The sequence below is a fragment of the Castor canadensis genome, chromosome X, assembly GCF_047511655.1.
Source record: "Castor canadensis chromosome X, mCasCan1.hap1v2, whole genome shotgun sequence".
NCBI classification, from domain to species: domain Eukaryota; kingdom Metazoa; phylum Chordata; class Mammalia; order Rodentia; family Castoridae; genus Castor; species Castor canadensis.
Window position 1 is genome coordinate 94,572,983 of NC_133405.1, and position 17,382 is coordinate 94,590,364.

The following is a 17,382-nucleotide window of genomic DNA, read 5'->3' on the forward strand; positions in this document are numbered from 1 at the left end:
ATCTGTTTTGGGAAACTTCTTCTAGAATGTTGTGAGATGTACTGGTTATTTGGGTCCCATTTTGCCACGCTCAAGCTACCAAAGGAAGGTGGCAGAGCATAAGGTAGCAGTGACAATGGTTGGGTTGGTCTTTGGAACTACGAGCCCGACCTTGGAATAAGAGGACTCCCTCCCCTCATTCTAACTTCTACACTAGCACCACCCTGTCCTGTCCTGTTCAGTGCCCTTGTTCCAGCTATACCCAAGACCTCTGCCATACTTCCGACTCTAGCAACACCTTTTGACAGATTACTGCATAGAGTGATTACATGGGTAGATGAGAAATGGAGGTAGTAAATGTAAATGATCTACTATTGTTTTCTATGAAGCAGAACTTATAAGATCAGGAAAACCAAGGCAAAATCGTGTGTCTTTCATAGTAAGTGTCACAACATGTGAGTAGTGTCCACTTTTGCATTTCCTGTGTGTCTTTGCCTGCCTTACAAAGAAATGTATTAATGAACATACTGACAAAACAGTACCACTTAGCTATAGACCTCTACCATGGAGCTATATGTTGTTTTATGTTTAAGGATTTTTATATGTCAACAATTATCAAAGGTAAACACCAACATTATTAAAGCAGTGAAAACAGTGTTTATTTAGTAACTAGTGCCAATAAAGAAAAGAACTGAGCTCTATTCTGATTTGGGAGTTTTAAAGGGAGGACGAGAGAGGGGGAGAGCAGGAGCTCAGTGCAGTCATAGAAGTGAAAAAAGTAGAGGGTTGGCCAGTATAAATGTGATAAGGCCAGCTGTGTCTGCTGACTAGAATTCATCCTCCCATAGAGACAGGGAGAGGAGGCCGTATTGAAGGTCCTTGGGAGAGATATTTCTGAATGGTAAGCCCTTTTTAGTAAATGCACTAAGGAAGGAAGGTCAGGGGGCCTATCATAGGGTGTTGACAAGAACAAATAGTAAATCCTGTCATCCTGAGCTTTCTCAGGCAGGCATTTTGATGGAGGAGATGGGGTCATCCTAAGGACATTGCCTTATGCTGCTGGAAGCAGTTCTGGAGCTTCAAGTCTCTTAGTGAAGGGTTTAGGTAAAGCAGTCATATGCTGAGAGTTCTGCCATCCTCGAGATACCAAGCAAATAGCAAGAAAAGAGCAATGGAAAACTTGGAACTTCCAAGCCTTCATTTTAGCAGATTTCTCACGAGCATTGTATACCTCCAAACTTTGGAAAGAAGTATTCCTCCTGGTAACCAACTAGACAGGAGGTAGAACTGCTAGGGCATAATCCAAAGAGGAAAAAAACCTCAAAGCCTACTATCAGTTTAAGATGATTAATAAATCTTGGCCACAAATGCTTTAATGAACTGCATTGTCCAGGTCCTAACCTACACTCCAATACTAAAATACATCTTCCTCTCTGATGGTCACCAATGTGAAATGTCAAATGTCTAGTCCGTGAGATGTCTTCACAATTTCAGGAGCTGTATTCTGGATATCCATTTCCTTACATCCCCAATAAGTAACTGCACCTGGTATGGATGGATACATGTTTGTCACTGAGCAGGATATAGGCAACAGGATGCTCATGAGCTCCTCACTGAAGCATTGGGAATCCTACACAGGCGCTACAAAAATGATGATGCTGGCAAAGTGCCCAATAATCTTAAACACTGGGATCGCATCATAGACCAAATCTTCACGGGTTGCCTGCAGTCTGATGTTACCCTTCAAGCCTATCAAAGTGTCTCTATCACATGCTGCAACATATGTTTGGACTTACCTGTCTTTTCTTCCTCATCCTGGCTCAGAGAAAGAGGGCAGCATGAATAAGGAAAATCCATACACCAAGAGCCACCATGCTCACTGGCTGCCTGTGAAGATTCACAAGCTTTGAACACCTATGAAACAAGACCAAACTCAATGCAGTAGTTGTAGTAGCTTCATCTCACAATGAGGAAATTGCCTACTGTGTCCTGTTTTGATCTCAAGTGGTTTGAACACATGGCCAAACAGAGGCATAGGATCACTACATACATTTCCTTTCCTCTGGAACCGGATTTGATACCTGTCATGGCCTCAAGTAAAGAGAGCAGAATGAACAGAGAGTTGCAGCTGCCAACCAGTAGCGAAAACAATGATAATATTCTTTGTTTGCTATGTTTAATCACCAAGGAATCTTGGAGAATGGCCACTCCACTACACCAGCTTCATCTGGCACTGCAAGTGCAATGATAGTGTCATTGCAAGGCCAGTATTAAGGACATACTGGATAGTCAAGAGTGTTTACTATTCTATCACAAACAGGTCCTGCAACATGGAATGAGTAAATTTACCCATCTGCTCCTCAAAAATGTGAAGGAAGGCCTAGCAGAGTACCTAAAGTGGTAGAGTGCCTGCCTAGCAAGCATGAAGCCCTGAGTTCAAATCACAGTACTGCCAAAATAATAAAATAAAATACAGATTCCGAAGCCACACAAAGACTAATCTCAAATGAAAGATGATAACACTTATACCACAACAGCAAGCATCAAGGTAAAAATAAACTTCTTATAGACCAGAGGAAGTCATAATGAGAAATGAGCATCAATTAGTGTCTACATGCTCTCAATTATGTGAGGGTGGTAGGAATGACTTCACTACAAAACATTCCCAATGATGCCTCAACCTCAGCTGGCATACTACGTAACAGTCACAGATGTTTATAGGAAAAGAAAATCTAAGAGAGAGATCAAGTTTACCTTGTTTAATGGAGGAGACTCAGATTAAACAACAGCGGATTTATTTTCTGTCATAGTTTTTGTTTATTTTACATGTTAAATTCAGGACAAAAAGTAGTAGAAGGTCCAACTTTTAATCTTCATACAGCTAGGCATTGATTACATGGGAGTTTATAATATTAATCTCATATGTCCCTATGTTGGAGATTCACAACAAAATGTTACACCATAAAAACAAATAGACTGCAAAAGTAACCCCACCACTTTTGTTTCACGATGGTAGGAATGTTCATGCTATAGACTTCCTTGTAAGACCCAAATTCCTGCAAATTGTAAAATAAGTCCATACCTACACCACAAAACAATTCAGAACTGTGAGAAATCTCCAAGTGAGTGACAAGAGATGGGGTCAGGATCAGTTGTTCCAGTAAGCCGAGTATGTCACAAGGTTGTTCCAATGGAGGGCTGGTGCAAAAGTGTTCTGTGCCCTAGAGAGGTGCTTGCTTTACTTCCCCAAATTGTTTTATAGGTAGGTTTATGCAACAGGAGACCTTGGTAAGCTTCAGTTATACAGAAAATTTCAGTTCAAAAGTGACCATTGGGAAGAGAATGAGATTATCATGTTGAATTTCCATAAAATCCCATCAGCATGGAGCCCAATTAGAAAGAATAAAGGTTAATTTGCAGTGCTCTAGGCATATATAATCTCAAACTGCCAAAGTGGTGGAGGGGGGCGGTTCAGAAGAACCTGCTCTAATCCAGAGTGACTGGTATATGTTCTTGGACTCCTAGAAACCGTCTGTGTCCACCTGCATTCTGACCTAGCTCAATATAAAAGACAAAATTCAGCCTGAAGCAAGGGAAGCCTACAGTATATCAATGTCTGAGGATTTGAGTGCAGCCACTATGTGTTGTTTAACAATCACATGTTGACCACACCCCTTCATGGCAGTTTCCTGAGTGACCATGGCACTTCCCCTAGTATCAGGCCCGGATTTTAATCTTCCTCTTTGCTGGAGCTTTTCCAACATTTGGAAAAATCTCTTGTCAACCTTTCTTCCAGATCTGAAGAATGGGAAAGTTGGGGAGAAGACAAGGAAACAAAAGATAAATGTCTTGCCCTGCCTCATCTGCACCACTCATTGAATGAAAATACAGACCCAGTGGGTCTTTCTCCTGGCAAGTTGCAGACATAGATAGGGAGCTAAACATTGGAAGGTTGTTGTTCACTCCCAATTACTGTTCAAATCAAACCCTAAGAATTTTAATCTCCTCCAGAATCCCTGACTGAGCTGTCCTTCTCAATTCCTATCACACCACCAGTACCTGAGGCCCCACGGTAACCCTGCTGTTGGTTTAGGCTGATAAATGTCAAAGGGGGAGTCAGTGATTACCCCTCAGCTTACCCCTTACTCCTTCTTCCATTAAGCACTCCAGGCCTCAATGGAGTCCAAAGCTACCTCTAAAAGTATGGAGGATATAGGGACATGTTTAAAAAAATTAGGCCTTCTCATGTCTGGAACCTCTCTATACTATTCAGTTCCTCTATGAAGCAGGTATCCAATGCATCTTGAAGAATGGATTGCCAGACTTAGGAGTATTCCAACTATTTGATACTGACTCCTTCCCCATGTGGCTTTTTCTTTCCTTCACCTTGTCTCCCAACACCAGTCACTAGCCTCAGCTGGAGGCCATTTCTTTATTCAATCTGTTTTGTCTTGAAAATGTATTCAATTAGCACTGCATTAGCTTATTGCAAAATGCCTGTGGGAGGCTACGATATTAAATTCACTACTGGAGTATACTGATTTACTTTACAGTAGCCTATAACATTTTATCCTTTTCTCTTAATAAGAATCCCTTACATTCACAGATCATATAAGAAGACATTTCATAGAAATTATTTCCAGAGACACAAAAACTGAACAGTCAACCTCTTCTGCTTGAACAGAAAAAAATCAAAGGACATGCATATACTAGATGAGCTCATCAAGGTCAATGGGCTTATAAGTGACACAGGCTGGACCAGAACTCATGTTCCCAGGTCTGACTTCAATGCCTGTTTCTCTACAAATGACATCACCTTTCTACACACGTGCAGAGATCTGGGCCTCACTGGGTACAATTCAGTTGGCAATTCTGTTTTCCCAATGTAACACATTGCCCTGCCCAAGAATTCATTCACACATGCAGCCATATTTTGTTCACAAACACCATCAAAAGCATGGAGACATCAAAGACCATGGGTTAGGAAGGATCCCTTCCTCAGGCTTTATGCCCAGGCTGCCCCGCAACCTTCATCCTCCCAATCTCCACCTCCAGAGTAACTGACATCATCAGCATGAGCCACCAAGTCCCTGCTATTACCCTTTCTTAAGACCTCCTCTTTCCCCTTCACTTGTTTTTAAGAGTGCAGTTAAGAATACATGTAAAATCATTCCTTCTAAAATCAGGAACTAGACAAGGATGCCCACTATCTCCACTCCTATTCAACATAGTACTGGAATTCCTAGCCAGAGCAATTAGGCAAGAAGAAGGAATAAAAGGAATACAAATAGGTAAAGAAACTGTCAAAATATCCCTGTTTGCAGACGACATGATCCTATGCCTTAAAGACCCAAAAACCTCTACTCAGAAGTTTCTAGGCATCATCAATAGCTACAGCAAGGTAGCAGGATATAAAATCAACATAGAAAAATCATTAGCATTTCTATACACTAATAATGAGCAAACTGAAAGAGAATGTATGAAAACAATTCCATTTATAATAGCCTCAAAAAAAAAATCAAATACCTAGGTGTAAACCTAACAAAAGATGTGAATGACCTCTACAAGGAAAACTATAAACTTCTGAAGAAAGAGATTGAGGAAGACTATAGAAAGTGGAGAGATCTCCCATGCTCATGGATTGGTAGAATCAACATAGTAAAAATGTCGATACTCCCAAAAGTAATCTACATGCTTAATGCAATTCCCATCAAGGTTCCAATGACATTCATTAAAGAGGTTGAAAAATCTATCCTTAAATTTATATGGAAACACAAGAGGCCACGAATAGCCAAGGCAATACTTAGTCAAAAGAACAACGATGGAGGTATCAGGATACCCAACTTCAAACTATATTACAAAGCAATAACAATAAAGACAGCATGGGACTGGCACAAAAACAGACATGAAGACCACTGGAACAGAATAGAGGACCCAGTTATGAAGCCAAACAACTATAACCAACTTGTCTTTGACAAAGGCGCTAAAAATATACAATGGAGAAAAAGCAGCCTCTTCAACAAAAACTGCTGGGAAAACTGGTTAGCAGTCTGCAAAAAACTGAAACTAGATCCATGTATATCACCCTATAGCAATATTAACTCAAAATGGATCAAGGATCTTAATATCAGACCACAAACTCTAAAGTTGATACAGGAAAGAGTAGGAAATACTCTGGAGTTAGTAGGTATAGGTAAGAACTTTCTCAATGGAACCCCAGCAGCACAGCAACTAAGAGACAGCATAGATAAATGGGACTTCATAAAACTAAAAAGCTTCTGCTCAACAAAAGAAATGGTCTCTAAACGGAAGAGGACAACCACAGAGTGGGAGAAAATATTTGCCAGCTACACATCAGACAAAGGACTGAAAACCAGAATACAGAGGGAACTTAAAAAACTAAATTCTCCCCAAATGAATGAACCAATAAAGAAATGGGCAAGTGAACTAAACAGAACTTTCTCAAAAGAAGAAATTCAAATGGTCAAAAATCACATGAAAAAATGCTCCCCATCTCTAGCAATAAAGGAAATGCAAATTAAAACCACACTAAGATTCCACCTCACCCCTGTTAGAATAGCCATCATGAGCAACACCACCAACAACAGGTGTTGGCGAGGATGCGGGGGCGGGGGGCGGGGGGAAGGAACCCTCTTACACTGCTGATGGGAATGTAAACTAGTACAATCACTCTGGAAAAACATTTGGAGGCTACTTAAAAAGCTAAACATTGATCTACCATTTGATCCAGCAATACCACTCTTGGGGATATACCCAAAAGACTGTGACACAGGTTACTCCAGAGGCACCTCCACACCCATGTTTATTACAGCACTATTCACAATAGCCAAATTATGGAAACACCCCAGATGCCCCACTACTGATGAGTGGATTTAGAAAATGTGGTATTTATACGCAATGGAATTTTATGCAGCCATGAAGAAGAACGAAATGTTATCATTCCCTGGTAAATGGATGGAATTGGAGAACATCATTCTGAGTGAGGTTAGCCTGGCCCAAGAGACCAAAAATCGTATGCTCTCCCTCATATGCGGACATTAGATCAAGGGCAAACATAACAAGGTGATTGAACTTTGATCACAAGATAAAAGCGAGAGCACACAAGGGAGATATGAGGATAGGTAAGACACCTAAAAAATTAGCTAGCATTTGTTGCCCTCAACGCAGAGAAACTAAAGCAGATACCTTAAAAGCAACTGAGGCCAATAGGAGAAGGGGACCAGGAACTAGAGAAAAAGTTAGATCAAAAAGAATTAACCTAGAAGGTAACACACACGCACAGGAAATTAATGTGAGTCAACTCCCTGTATAGCTATCCTTATCTTAACTAGCAAAAACCATTGTTCCTTCTTATTATTGCTTATACTCTCTCTTCAACAAAATTAGAGATAAGGGCAAAATAGTTTCTGCGGGGTATCCAGGGGGTGGGGGGGAGAGGGAGGGGAAGGAGTGGGTGGTAAGGGAGGGGGTGGGGGCAGGGGGCAGAAATGACCAAAGTATTGTATGCACATATGAATAATAAAAAAATAAATTTAAAAAAATATATATAGTAACTATTTATATAGCATTTACACTGTTAGATATTATAAGTAATCTAGAGATGACTTAAAGTATGCAGGAGAATGTGTGTAGGTTATAGGCAAACACTATACCATTTTATTTAAGGCACTTGAGCATCTGTGGATTTTGTGTATGTGGGGAGTCGAGCAACCAATCCTTGTGGATGAGTGATGACTGTCGTTGTATACAAATGTGATCAACCAATCCTTGTGGATGAGTGATGACTGTCGTTGTATACAAATGTGATCTTTCTGCAAGTGCCATTTAAATAAAATATATAAATTATTTTAAAAAAAGAATACATGTAAAATCTTTCCCACCATGCATTCCTTCAACATGCATATATTAAATGTCATTGTCACACACTGCTTGAAACACATTGAGAGGCAAAGTCTGTGCTTAGTATATGATAAAGTCAAGAAGTTCAGAGTGTGCTCTGAAAGAAGCAGATTAAGTCAGATATGCAGGTAGACTGGAGCCTTAAAATCTTGGGGCCAACCTGCACTCCATCCCAACCTCCACATTCCCTGTTTCCATTCAGTCTCTTAAGCCTTTCAATGGTCACCCTTAGCATGCCTATCTGCCTCTCCATCCCCATGGCAACAGCCTTAAGGATCACTTTCATCCCTTTTATTTCTTATTCTAATTGCTTCCTAAGTGGTCTGACAGGAGACTGTCTGCCCCTCTGTGAGGCTGCAGAAATTCAAGTCTGATCCTATCACTACCCTGCTTAATAAACCCGCGAATATATAATTTTGCGAAGGCACTGTGCCTCTTGCGTGCTTCTTGCTTTGCATTCCCATGTCATCTTGTCACCTACCACTTTGGCCATGACAGTATTATCCAGGTCCTAGAGGAGCCTCCGAATTAATTAGGTGCACATAAAAGCCTTCTGCAAACAGGGCATGCAAATGAATGAATGAACTGTGTAAGGTAAAACAGGAAAGGAGGGCTGGAGTCAGCTGATTCCTTGCAGAAATACACCCTGCCTTGCATGGTGTGAATGGAATAAAGACACTTTGCTTCCCAAGACCAAGAGGTAATAATTATAGGATGCAAGAACTGGTTGCCATTTTTTTAACCTCTGCTCATGCCCCAGCTCTTTCCCCTCACCTTTCTTCTGCTTTCCCTGCTTGCCTCCCATTCTCTCAGCCTGCCAATGGACATTGGCAAAGGCAGGAAGCCACACTTCCTCTGCAGGAGTCAGAGGGGACACTCTGGAAGTGGGGTAGGGCTAGGCGATTCGAGGGAAGCTCTCAGACTAGAGGCTGATGGGAAGGAAGTCCAGAGGGACAGAGGTGGGTGCCGTTAGCCTGGAAACTGCTGTGTGGGAACTAACCATGCAATGGCTACTGATGGCATTTTGTTGCCTGTGATAGGGACCACATTGTCAGAAGCCATGGAGGTGGCCCAGTGGCAGAGGCAGAGGTATCCTGGGGAGGACGCTGTGGTAGAATACAGGGGACCTATATGATAGAAGTGGTGGTGACAGCGGTAGGCGCAGTATCAGCTGAAGCGACAAGTTCCCGCCTGCCTTCAGGTCTGTTGTAATCTGTACACACCCACTGTGTGAATCCCATCCCCTAGTCCCAACTCCTGACTGGACACTACTACAAGGACAAAACAGTGGGCCTCACTGATATTCACAAGGTGTAGGAGGGAGTTGAGGTACCTGCAGCAATGTACAGGGCCCGATGGCTTCACAAGGCCCAGGTGCTTCCGGGATATTTAGGGCCTCCCTTGGCCCAAGCACCTTGGGGATGCCAAACAACATGGAGTCATTGAGTCCTTACTTATTTTGCCCCAACATCTTGAGGGGCACAAGCTGAGGTCCTAACATGTTGTGAAGGCTGAGTTCTTCACAAATATTGGGCACTTTATGGAGAAGCCCAACTGTCTGGAGGGGGTCCCACAGCTTGGCAGAGACCAAATACTTGGGGGGCACCAACCTCCTGGCAGGACCCTGGCGTCTGTTAGGATCCAAGTGTTTCATTAGGTGTGAACATTTGGCAAGGCCTGAGTACCGGGAAGGGTCCTAACCCCTCAGAGATCCAGAGCTCCTGGTGGGGTCCCAGCACCTGGCAAGCTCCCCAAAACTGGCAGGGCCCAAGCACCTGGTGAGGTGCAAGCATTTAGCGAAGCCCTAACACTCCCAGTGGCCGTGGTAATCCATGGGCCCAAAGCACATCGGAGACTCCTAGTACTACATGGGGTCCAAGCACTTCCTGGGGCTCAACTTCTTCAGGGTTCATGGCAACTCCCAAGGCTGCAGTGCCCCTCATGACTGGAATAACTCTCTTGACTGGAGCACTTCTCAAGACCATAACACTCCTAGGAGACACAGTGCCTCTGAGATTCCTAGCATTTCACAAGGCTTAGCTGTGTCTGAGACTCCAAACCCCGCCTGTGCCCTAAGTACTTTGGAGACCCCCAAGCATCTCAAGAGGCCCTAGCAACTGGGAAGCTCCCAGAACATACATGGATCCAAATACATCCACGGGCTCTAGCACTTCAAGGGACCCAAGTACATGTAAGCATTTAAATATATCAAGTGACTCTAGCACCTCAGAGGTTACCAGAACCTCTGAGATCTCAAGAACCTTGAAAGCTCAAATTACTTCAAAGGATCCCAGCACCTTGAAGGCCACAAGAGTATCTAAGAGCCTAAGGACCTCTGAGGCCCAAGAACTTTAAAGGCTCCCAGCATAGAGCCTCCCGGCACGTCTGAGGACCAAAGCACCTTAAAGGCTCTGAGCACCTTGAATATTCCAAGCACTTCAGAGATAGTGAGTGCTTTAAAGGCCCTAGGCAACTCAGAGGTCCTGCCATCTTAAAAATCTCAAACACTTGCGAGGCCCCCACCACTTTAAAACCCTCTTCACCTCAGAGACCCCAAGCATGATAAAACCTGGAGTACCTTGAAGGATCCAACCACCTTTAAGTTCCCCAGCACCTTGAATTTCCTCATCACATCTGAGTATCCAGGTACTCCAGAGTCCCCTGGAATCTCAGAGGAACACAGCACTTCAGAGATCCCTAGTTCCTCAGAGGCCTCAAGCATCTCTCAGAATCAAAGAATCTTAAAGAACTTGGGTGCGTGGCAGGCCAGAAAAAAACTTAGATCCCTAAGCATAATCAAATGCAAGAAGAGCTTCAAGAAAGGTCTCCTAACTGTGATGTTAGACATCATTTTATGATGGGCACCTGTGCCAAAAAGAGCCTTATCTGGGAGGTTCTGCAGAAGTTAGGGGTGCAGGTGAAAAAGAAGTACAGAACATTTTGAAACCTGAAGAAGGTAATCACCCAAGAATTTGTACAACATGGCTACCTGGAATATAAGCCAGTGAACCATGGCAGTCTACTGGAGTATGCATTCTTCTGGGGCACTAAAGTAAACCAGGAAAACAGCAAAATGGAAATTTTACAATTTGTGGCCAAAGTGTACAACAGAGAACCTGGGAACTGGCCATCGTAATACAATGAAGCTGTGAAACAGGCTGGGGCCAGAGTCAAAGCCAAAACCAAAAGACTAACAGATATAGGAGCCTGAGCCCATGCCAATACCAGATCAGGTCCCTGTGGGTGTTTTTGCAAATTCCATTTCAAATTTCACTGATAATGTCGAATACAACTACCATCAACAAAATCTACAGTGAGTCATGAACATCATTTGGTGAGGAGGGAGAACCAGAAGAATCAGAGGACCCCCATGGGTCAGTATCACTGATTTGAAAGGAGAAAGGAGAAAGGAGAGGAGGAGAAAACAAACTATTTGATGCTGGCTGTGAGTTTATGTAGGTAAATTTAGGGTTTAGGTCTTATTTCAATATTACACCCTTTTACCCCCTTGCTTATTTGAGGTTCACAATAAATAATCATCAAAGAGACTTTGGTAAAAGATCACAGTGTTAAGTATTAATAAGTTGTTAAATATTGGTTTACTATTACTATAGACATCTGACATAAGTGTTGTAACTGCTTTGAAAAAATAAGAATTATTTCATCATATTGTATGATATGAAATATATAGAGAGTGAAATGACTGATCTCTATATATTTCAATGGATTAACCAGTAAAAGAGCTAGGCCCTACAAAAGGAAAAAACATGAGATAAAATAAGTCTATTTGTGTATGATCTTCTAATATTCATTGTGTATATGTTAAGAGGTTGATATTTACCATGAAGATGGCTAGTTATTACAGCATAAAGAGAATATAAAAACTTAGTACGTGGTACACTGTGTTATTTTTTGGCCACCTGTTATATGAGAAAGAACTATAGTTTCTGGGGACAGTCCGTAGTACACAGCCCCCAGTTCCAAAGAATGCGCTGGATTCTGTGGGAGAGAAAAATAATGATAATAAAATGTCTCATAACAATGATGACAGCAGAATAAAGAGACAAAAAGTTCTAATAAAGCAGAGCTTCAAGGATGTTGGAAGAGTCAGACAGACGATTCAATCTGTGACATCTCTGAAAGGTACCCTCACACTCCTGTCAAGAACTACTGTTTGTTACAGGGCATACGTTGTTTGGAAGAGTGTGGGGAAGGGTTATGGTAGCATTAGCATTTTCACTTTTCCCTTCATTCAGCGCGGTAAGTCCAAAGGGTACCCTAGCATGGTGACCCACCTATTGCGGTGGCTCAAATTGGACTATATCACGTGGAATCAGGTTTCTTTCTATCACCAGGAGTTTTTCACACGGTGTCACCTCAAGATCTCCATGCTCCTCTCATCCATTCTATCACAGGGTCTCTGAATCCTTGATCTCACTGTGTAGCAAATCTGGAGGTGTAGGATACACCATTCTCCTTAGCTGCACAGAATACACACCAGAGGCTCTGGCCAGCCCCAAGCCCTACTATATTTAACAAAAGGGCTAAACACTGAAGTTAAGTCCCCTAATAGGGAGCATGGAGGTCAGGTGCCTAATGTAGCCTGTGGGGCTCAAGGTAGCAACTATCATACAAAACAGAGTGGCCAAGATACCTTCTTCTTTCTTTACCTCCAGTGTTATCCAGCTTCCAACTGTTGGGTCTGGGAACCCAAAGGACAGATGAGTGAGTATCCCATCCCCCATCGAGAGCACTGTGAGTCCTGCACCTTGAGAAGGAGTTATAAATCTGCACTCCTGCACCCTGAGGAGGAGATACAGGGTCTCATAAATCTGCCACAAGGCTGATAAAAAAAAATGCTCTCAAGGTTGTTCCCCCCACCCCAATAAGGGGCAAACAGACCAGTTCATCTAAGAGAGCCCGCGTGCACAAATCCACAGCCAATAGAAACAACCCACCTACCCCTAACCCAGAGTTAAAGTGTCCATAAAAAGCCCCAGCCTTCACCTGAGCAGGGAGCTACCGGTTTCCAGGGTCCGCTGCACTGGTCTAGCTGTAACCTGTCCTTTCTTTCTAATAAATCCTACTTTGTGTACCGGCCTTGTTTCACGAGTCAATCAGCTGCCTCACAAGCCAGTTCTCTGCCCTGTGAAGGTAAGAACCCTCAACACTGGCCCACAACATTTCACACTGGTACATGACATTTCTGGTGACCATGAAGGGACATCTCTCTTGGACCAAGGTCGGTATGACTTGAGCACCAAACCAGCAAGAGTTTGCCTAAGGTGCAGCCGTGAGCCTCTGGGGCCCTGCTGATACTCCTGCTGGGGGAAACCTCCTGCTGAGCACTGGCCAAAAGCAGACTTCCCTGTGCTGCTCCCCCTTGTCTCTCTCTCTCTCTCTCTGTTCCTGTCTTCCTGAGGGACTTTCCTGTCATGGTATCAAACCAACAGCTCCTAGCCAACTTTGGCTTCATGGTGATTCCAGCTCTGGGGGTGCTTTCAGCTCCCACCCTGCAAGCTGAAACCAAGCCCCAGGGTTTATTCAGGCATGCCTTATGCTACGTTGGAGGAGACCTGATTGATTTTGGCACCTGGCAATCTTTGTCTTCTCCCACCTGTCAATACCCCCTTCTGCCAGAGGCAGTGACCCGAGAGTGGAGATTTTGTGTGGCTGACAGTGTTCAAGTACTACTTAGTTGGACAGACGTGAAAGCACACCTGATTGTTAATCCCTCAAGCATGTGTCCTCTCAGCTCTGCTCCCCCTCCCCCACTTAGGATGTCAGGTTGTCCCTTCTGTCCTTGCCAGAATCAGCAGACATACTTTTTACTCACATGCTCCCTCCCCAGTCCCACCACCTTGTCCCTCATCTTTGTCTGCCTTCCCTCTACCTGTGCTTACCAGGACCCTGGCCTCCCATGGGAAACTCGTACCATGGTACCTTATATCTTTCTTCAGTTACTCCCACACTTAGTTTGTCATGCCCCTTGGTCTGCAGCAGCTTTAAACTGGCTGCTGGGCACCGACAGAGTTGAAGGCACCTCATGAAACTGTGGCCTGGGAGTGTGGACCTGGCAGGAGTGAGGACTAACACAGGCCTCTGTGCCACAAGCACATCTAAACCCCACCTCCACAGGTGCAGCCCCCACCGCAGCTAAAGCAATCCATGAGAAGATCCCACTTAGCGTCTAGAGTCGCTGCTGCCACTCCCCCAGAAAAAGGGATGAGAGGAAAAATAAACAAGCTCAGGCACACATACATGGGAGGAGGTGCAAAGGGCCACAGGGGCGAGCCTGGGCAGACAGGGGAGGGCAGCAGCACCTTGCACAAGCCCCACTCCCAGCCCCATCTCATGCCCAAGCCTGACCGACCCAGCCCTTGGAGCCAATTCTTATCTCAAAGTTATGGTCTCCAAAAAGCACTGATGTAACCTTCCAGGAGCAGCCAAAAATGGGTATTGCTATGGTCTCCAGACTTCTCATTTAAAACTTTTCACACTTTTGGTCTCAGCAGAAAAACATTTCCTCCAAATATTGACACTAGTTGTCCTTTTGTGGTACTGTGATTGCCCTGGGACTCCCTCTGAGTACCCTTCTTTAACTTTACAGGCAATTCTCCAGGTGATGCATCACTTTGTTAAAGAGGTAGACTTTACTAAAGAGGTTGCCTGCTTTGGGTAATATCAGGCTAAAAGGAAGAATCCTAGAGGTTTTTCACTGCATAGGTAAGGGTGGCTGCAGTCCTACCAGTCACTGCATTTCCTTTGGTCCTGGCCACGAATGGTGGAAGGAAATCACAAGACAGGGATGCCTGCTCTCATCAGGTCAGTCCCCAATCGGGATGCCCACAAGAGGGGAACCGAACCAGTTTTTGTTGTTGTTGTTCTTCTTCTAAATGGGACCGCCCCCCTCCAGTCTTCTGGCCTCAATACCCAAGTGGTCTCCACTGGCCTGTCTACTGAAGCGTTGGAAGGACCTTGACCCAATTAATCTCAAGAAAAAACCCCTCATCTTTCTTTGTACTGAGGCCTGGCCTCAATATCCCTTGGGTGACCAAGAGAAGTAGTCTTCAGAGGGCTCCTTAAATTATAACACCATATTCCAATTAGACCTTTTCTGTAAAATAGAGGAAAAGTAGACTGAGGTCCCCTGTATACAGCTTTCCTCTTATCTCTGGGACCACCCAGAATGGCTCCATAATTGCTATCTAGATACTCAAACACTGGCCATTCTTTGTAAGCCACAGGATAAACATGGGGAAGGAGGACCAGAAAAACCTCTTACCAATGAGAAGGCCCCCATCCCTACTGCTCCACTCTCTGCTCTACCTTCTAAGCCACCCCAATATTCAGAACCTCCTAATGGATGTTTCTCCCTTCAACAGGCAACGGTAGGAAGAGGGCAAGACTATGTCCCCTTCCAATTATCAGATCTAAGGGAGATTAAAAAGGATCTGGGTAGCTATACTGATGCCCCAGACCAATATATCCAGGCCTTCATTTCTGTGATCCAAGCCTTTGAACTGACATGGAAGGACATCATACTGCTCCTGGACCAGACTCTTTCCTCATTGGAAAAGCAATGGATCCTAGTCCAGCTCACTCAAGTTGGAGACAATTTCCATCTACAATGAGCCCCAATACACATGGCACCTGGAAATGAAGGAATAAATATGTCCATGTCCACAGGGGCACAGGCAGTCCCCTTGGCAGATCCACATTGGGATCAAAATGATGAGGGGGATGAATGGCATCAATGCCACTTCATCCATCGTATAATAGCAGGGCTAAAAAGGGCCAAAGTTAAACCTCTAAACTATTCCCAGGTGATTGTAGTACAACAAGGCCCTGAAGAAAACCCCCTTACCTTTCTACAGCATCTTAAGAAGGCTATCCAAAAACATACCACACAGTGGACTCAGAGACACAGGTGGGAGAGGTTCTCCTCAAAGATAAATTTCTAACTCAGTCAGCCCCAGATATCCATAGAAAACTCCAAAAGTCTGTGGCTGAAGGGGAAAAAATCACTGGACCAACTAATGCAACTAGCCATGTCTGTATACTATAACCACGACATCACTAAAAAGAGAGAAAAGTATAAAAGACACCATGACCTCATTGCACCTCTCAGAGAGGGCCCAACCTGAATGGGGCCTACATCCCAAGCTTGCTACCATTGTGCACAGGAGGGGCACTTCCACAGAGAATGTCTAAAAGGGGGACAGCCCGGGAGACAGCCCTGCCCCCACTGGGACCTTGCCCTCCCTGCAAAGGTAACCACTGGAGGTCTAAGTGCCTCCATCTCCAGGTGGAAGGTGGGGTGCCACCGCCTGTGGGTCGATGGGTCCCAGGGCCTCCTGTCCAGGTTCCACTTCTTAACATCAATGTTGAGGAGCCTCAGGTAACCATAATGGTAGAGAAGTGAAAGGTCATTTTCCTCCTAGACAGTGCAGCCCATTTCTCTGTCTTACCATTCTCTCTTGGTCCCTGGTCCAATAACAAGGTTATCATTCAGGGCATATCTGGCCAGCCCCTAGAGTGCTATTTTACTCAGCCTCTGGCCTGCTCTTGGGGAGACCTCCACTTTTGTCACTTTTTTCTCATAGTCCCTGAGACTCCAGTGTCCCTGCTGGGATGGGATTTATGATCTCAAGTAAAAACTCAAAGTCTACTCCCCCCCTGGGGACTATCTTTGCTGCCCCCTTCTTCTTCATGATCAAATAGATCCCTCACAGTTTCCACATCAAAAACAGTATCCCCTCAAGCCTGAGGGATGAAGAGGCCTCTTACCTATCATAAATTCCTTAAAAAAAACAAGGGCTACAAATTAGTTGCTCCAGCCCCTACAATACTCCTATTCTTGCTGTCAATAGGGGCCAAATAAATGGAGGTTTGTTCAAGATCTCTGAATCATTAATGAAGCAGTCATTCCCCTCCACCCAGTTGTTCCCAATCCTCATACTCTAATGGTTCAAATACGCTCAAAAGCCCAGTATTACTCTGTACTAGATTTAAAGGATGCTTTCTTTTGCATCCCTTTGCATCCTGACCGTCAGCCTCTGTTTGCCTTTGAAGAACCCACTAACTCCTCACAACAACTAACTTGGACAGTTTTGCCAAAAGGATTTAGAGAAAGTCCTCATCTTTTTGGACAGGCCCTAACCAGAGACTTATTAGATTTGTACTATGCAGAGGACCCCCTTCTTCAATATGTTGATGACTTACTCCTGTGTGGAGCCACAGAGCTCCTCATCTCCAGGGCTGCTGAGTCCCTTTTAAACTTCCTGGCCTCCTGGGGATACAAAGTCTCCAAGGAAAAGTCTCAATTATGCCTCCCTCAGGTCACCTACTTAGGCATGGTCTTAAAGGGACAGACTCACTCCTTGAGTCACGAGTGGATCGACCCAATCCTCCAATACCCACTACCCCAGACCATAAAGCAGCTTAGAGCTTTCTTGGGAGTTACAGGATTTTGCAGAATCT

General features: G+C 44.2%; 1 long non-coding RNA gene and 1 pseudogene across 3 annotated transcripts in view; one reads left to right on the top strand and one right to left on the bottom strand.

Annotated features, from left to right (window-relative positions):
• LOC141419797 (ubiquitin carboxyl-terminal hydrolase 27-like) overlaps window positions 1-1,825 on the top strand; it is a 43,613-nt pseudogene extending 41,788 nt beyond the window's left edge.
• LOC141419578 (uncharacterized) overlaps window positions 1-17,382 on the bottom strand; it is an 84,576-nt gene that overhangs the window by 44,530 nt on the left and 22,664 nt on the right. The window lies entirely within an intron of this gene.